This window comes from Galeopterus variegatus, unplaced genomic scaffold, assembly GCF_000696425.1.
Source record: "Galeopterus variegatus unplaced genomic scaffold, G_variegatus-3.0.2 Scaffold1458, whole genome shotgun sequence".
Classification (NCBI taxonomy): domain Eukaryota; kingdom Metazoa; phylum Chordata; class Mammalia; order Dermoptera; family Cynocephalidae; genus Galeopterus; species Galeopterus variegatus.
In genome coordinates this window covers 203,444-208,670 of record NW_007727569.1, presented here as the reverse complement: position 1 = coordinate 208,670, position 5,227 = coordinate 203,444, and the positions used below count along the sequence as shown (strand labels likewise).

Genomic DNA, 5,227 nt, shown 5'->3' with positions numbered 1-5,227 from the left:
TCCAATCCAGGACCATCATTACATCAGGTTATCTCTTAATTCTTTTTTCCCTTTTTTTTTTTTTTTTTTTGTCTTTTTTTGTCTTTTTGTCGTGTCCGGCAACGGACCGCAACCCTCAGTGTCGTGCCCGTACCGGACCAGGACCGGCAATGGGATCGCAACCCTCAGTGCTGCGCCCGCCCCTCGCTCAGCCAGTGAGCGGGAACCGGTCTGTATGTGGGATCCGAACCCTGGGCAGGAGCGCCTCAGCACTCCCAAGCGGCGCACTGTAGCAGTGCGCCACCGGGCCGGCCCCCTGTTTACACTTTTTATCTGGATCCCTAGAACAATCTTTTTTGTGTGTAATACTAATTTGTTGAAGAGATTGGGCCAGTTGTCCTGGGTAGTGGTCTTTTGGATTTGACTGATGCTTCACATTGTCCTTTAACTTATTCCTCTAGCCCCTATTTTACTAAACAAAATTAGATCTAGAGTTTTGAGAGATTCAAGTTAAATAGTTCTGGGAATAGAAGACATCACAGGAGAGATGTTCTTTATATTTTGAAACATCAGGAGATATACCTAATTGTCCCACCATTAATCTGATCTCTTCATTGTACAGTTGTATTGTTGAGAGATTTCTTTAAAGGTGGCTAGGTGGGACATACATGCTCTGAGAGAAGGGGGCAATTGGCAGTGCAGCTATGGTTGGTTGCTGCTTTCAAGAATAAAAATCCAGTATTGCCAGATCTTACGATTTTTCAAGACGCTCTGGACATCCTAATGTTTATGCTAAATCTCACAACTTTTAAATGTTGGCTCAAAATTTTCAAAACAATACTTGTGGGCAAAAACTGAAAACTAGAGTTTGCGAGATCACAGTGTGGATAAAAGCAAGTGAAGGTGAAGGATATGTTGAAGAAGGAAGAGACTAGTATAATCAAGAGCACAGAGTTTATTGAAGGAAGTAATGGGAGATAAGACTAGAAATAATTTGGAGCCAATTCTTGGAAGACCTTTATAATGCATGGTAGAGACCTTGGACTTTTATTTTTTTATTCTTTTTGTTTATTTTTGGTTTTGGCAGCTATATGGTACAGGGGTCTGAACCCTTGACCTTGGTATTAACAAGGTGGTGCTCTAACCAATTGAGCTCACTTCCTTAGAAGGAAGAAGAATGAAGCTTTGTTAGAATTCCCCAGGTGGTGGAGCTGATTAATTAGCTCATTTAGGAAAGCATGCTGCTAGTAACACCAAGGTCACAGGTTCGGATCCCTGTACTGGCCAGCCGCAAACTAGTAATTCCACAGGAGGGAGAAAAAAGAAATGGAGGAACAGTGTCCTAAGAAGGAAAAATATAGTACAGTGTCTCTGAAGGCCAGTAAGAAAACAGCGGTTTCAAACATAGCAAGTGGAGATTGAGAAGAGACTATTATATTTGTCTGATGGTTTCTACTAATGTCTAAAAAACTTCAGGAGGCAGAAACCAGATGACAGAGTATTAAGGTAGTATGGAGCTAGAGGCAGGAATGTATACACTTCATTTGAAAAAAGTTTAAAACAATGTGATTAGGAAGTGTCACATGAAGGTGGAGTTCTGAATTCATAATGAAGAATTGATCCATTGGAGAAGAATTTGAAGGTGTTATAGAATGATATTTATGGAAGGTTCCTTAGGAGGTTGAAATGAGCAGGATTACAAGCATACGTGAAGAAGGTAAATTCACAGAAGATGAGCAAGGTCAAATACTGTAGCAGGATCTAAAGAATGCCAGTGGGGTGGAATGTAAATATGTAAGAATGGCGGGAAGTGGGGGGGCACAGATCATGCAACTTAAAGACAAATAGATAGATAGGATATGTTGGGATGGAAGGGGAAGGATGAAGAAATCAGGGAGTTGGGGTGGGCCGCGGGGATGGTAGAAATTTGAAATGATCTATTGTATATGAAGGTGTGAAGCCTTGTCCTCTCATCCCCAAAAGTTACAAGGAAAGCATTTGAGATTGAAAGGGATGATCTTCAAGTACCAAACTACCTCTGCTTCCTCTTCTCAGTACAGATCCTCCATTTTGTAAACCATGGATCCTTCTTCCTATCACAACATAGTTGTTGTTTGCCCTCTGCTGGTCAATTTTAGTCTTGGCTCTCCAGATATTTAAATCTGAAAGCATGTTTCAAAATGGGATTTGGTAGGAAGCAGAGTACTGATCCTATTAGATTCTATTCATTCATTCAGTATATATTTGGTCACATCTATCTATATATAAGGCCTTGTAGAGAAAAAAAAAAAAAATACACGGTCCTAACTCTCAAGAAGCTTATAGTCCAAGGGAATATTAAAAATGTACACATAGGGCCGGCCCCATGGCTCACTCAGGAGAGTGCAGCGCTGGTAGCGCCAAGGCCACGGGTTCGGATCCTATATAGGGATGGCTGGTGCGCTCACTGGCTGAGCATGGGGCAGACCACACCATGCCGAGGGTTGCAATCCCCTTACCGGTCCAAAAAAAAAAAAAAAAAACCACATAGAGGGCCGGCTCGTGGCTTACTTGGGAGAGTGTGGTGCTGTTAACACTAAGGCCACGGGTTCGGATCCCAATATGAGGATGGCCGGTTAGCTCACTTTGAAGAGCATCGTGCTGACAACACCAAGTCAAGGGTTAAGATCCCCTTACCAGTCATCTTTAAAAAAAAAAAAGTACACATAGCTACTGTAAAAAACATCCATTTATGCAACAGATTTTTTTTTTTTTTTTTTTGTCTTTTTCCGTGTCCGGCAACGGATCGCAACCCTCAGTGTTGCTCCTGCGCCTCGCTCAGCCAGTGAGCGGGAACCGGTCTGTATGTGGGATCCGAACCCTCGGGCGGGAGCGCCGCCGCGCTTCCCAAGCGGCACACTATCCAGTGCACCACCGGGCCGGCCCTATGCAACAGATTTTTAACCTTAAAAAAAAAAATCCAAATATTTACAGGCTACAAATGTTTAAAAACAGTGATTTACATGTGTCGATAGTTTATATTTTACTGGGGAAGAAAGACTTCACATAATAAGATTAGGGCATAGGATGTGGTGGGCAACAGGTGGTTAGAGACTTTCCAGGAGAACCAATATTAAGGTGGAGACTGCGTAGAAAGTGAGGATGAGAAAGATTATTTCAGAGAAGAGCATGAATAAGACCAAATAATTGTGCCAGGATCTAATGCCAATGGATGGAATCTAGTGAATATGGAAGAGTGGTAAGACAAAGGGGTTAACACAAAAAGCAGTATGGAAGTGTTTAAGGTCTTAGGCTGCAGCGTGGATGCTGTAGTGCAGCTTTTCATATATTAACTCATGTAGTCCTCACAAGGGCTACCATTTTCCAAATGAAGACTCTAGCAAATGGTGGGCCCTGCCTACACACTCACTCCTGAAAAAGTGGGAAGATTTGAGACATGTTTAGAAGGTAAAGTAAATAGAACTTGTTTTTATGGAAGCATGTCACAGGAGATGCCTTGCTTGCAACTCAGCAAATGGTGATGGTAGACCGATAGGTTCCATCTGGAGTATCAAGAGCCTCAAAAAGGAGTGGCCTAAAGAATATGGAGGATTTTAGAAGGTGATAATGGTGAGAAATAGGGAAGGAGTGACAAGGGTGAAGCTGGAAAGAACTGCTTGAGTAATGGTGTGAAGGTGGGAAAATCTAAGGTATAAATGTAGAAAGCTCTATGAATTACCCTTGAACCCCTTACCCTTTGGGACCCTTCTTAGAGAAGATGCTGCTGTGTAAGAAATAAGGTACAAAAAGAACATCCTTGACAAGTAGCCCAGATCTTCTCCACAATCAGAAATTAGGGGACAGAAAGAACCAGGTGAGGTGAGTACAGGAGGGTTAGAGGTTAGAAAAAGATTAATTTTCTTCTCGGTTAATACACAGAGAATTTAAAACAGTACCTGCCACATAATGAGCACTCAATACAAAGTGATATCTTCCCACACCATGGCTCCAGCTGAGTCTGCAGTGTGTGTATGTTTCAACTGATTTACTCCCTTCTATCCCTGTGACATGTGAGGTACACCTCAAGGAAATCCAAATGAGAGAATCCCCCTTCCTGTATCTTCATTGTAATCAGACCTACAAGGTGTGACTTCTGGTCATGGAACTCTGAGGTGCCTTCTTTTCGCTGAGACTTCTGGTGAGACTATGATTGCGCAACCGGCACTCACTTTCCCAAACAAACTTAACCCTTCTTTGCTTCGCTATACTCTTAGAGAATGAAACGTGTGCCAAAGCCCTGGTAGCTAACCTTAAGTTAGAGAATTCTGAAAGTGATTTGTATCCCAGCAACCAATACAGTTGTGCATAATTAAGCTTCCCGAGAGCACCCCCATCCCTCCTTAACCCAGGGGTGAAACTCTTTGCGAGACAGGGAAATGCACGAAAGATATGTGTAAGGATTGGGGTCCCCTTTACATTCCGTAAATGGGGGAAAAAAGAGCAGCCGTCACGAACAGGATTCGAACCTGTGCGGGGGAAACCCCATTGGATTTCGAGTCCAACGCCTTAACCACTCGGCCACCGTGACTCCCAAAACTGCAGACTGCCGCGCGCTTACAGAAGGGGTTCACATTGCGACCGGCTGTGGCGGTGGGAAGTGGGGCTCCGGCCCAGACACACATACCTGGGGCTCCCACCCCTCGCTTCTTACCTCTCCTCTATGCCACTCAAAGGAAGAGTCGGGTGGACGGGATGACCCAGAGAGAGGGTCTCAAGGAACTCAGACCCTGAGGCGATGGCGAGACCTGCGGAGAAAGCGGTTGAGGGAAGGGACTGGGCCCCCAGGGTGGCGGTAGGGGACTTCTCGGGTTAAGATGTGAGAGCGCGGTACTGGGGGGGCTCCTGGGAATAGATGAAATGAAGGAACTTCTTGGGGAAAAGGTTTGGAGTTCCTTGGGATTAGGGGCTCCATGGGGTTAGAAACGTGTACGGTGAGGGCCACTCGGGACTTTGGGCTAGGGCTCCTCCGGCGACGGGTGTCCCTTAGGGTAGGAGAGAGAGGTATCCCACTCCTGGCCTGAGAGGCAAAAAGAAGGAAAGGACTTCGTGTCTGGTAAAGAGCGATCTCAGGAGAGTGGAGCCCCCTCTAGGAAGCAGCCGCCTCCCCGGAGGCTCCCGCCGCCACCGGAGAGGCAGCCAGGGTCGGCCCAGCGCCGGACGCTCCGCCGCCGCGGCGCCGGGCCTGCCGGCAGGGGGCGCTGCGCAGGCC

General features: G+C 45.6%; 1 non-coding gene across 1 annotated transcript; it reads right to left on the bottom strand.

Moving 5' to 3' along the window:
- Positions 1-4,463: 4,463 nt before the first annotated feature.
- On the bottom strand, positions 4,464-4,546 carry TRNAS-CGA. Its single transcript has one exon. It is a non-coding gene; the product is annotated as a tRNA-Ser (tRNA).
- Between the last annotated feature and the right edge of the window lie 681 nt (positions 4,547-5,227).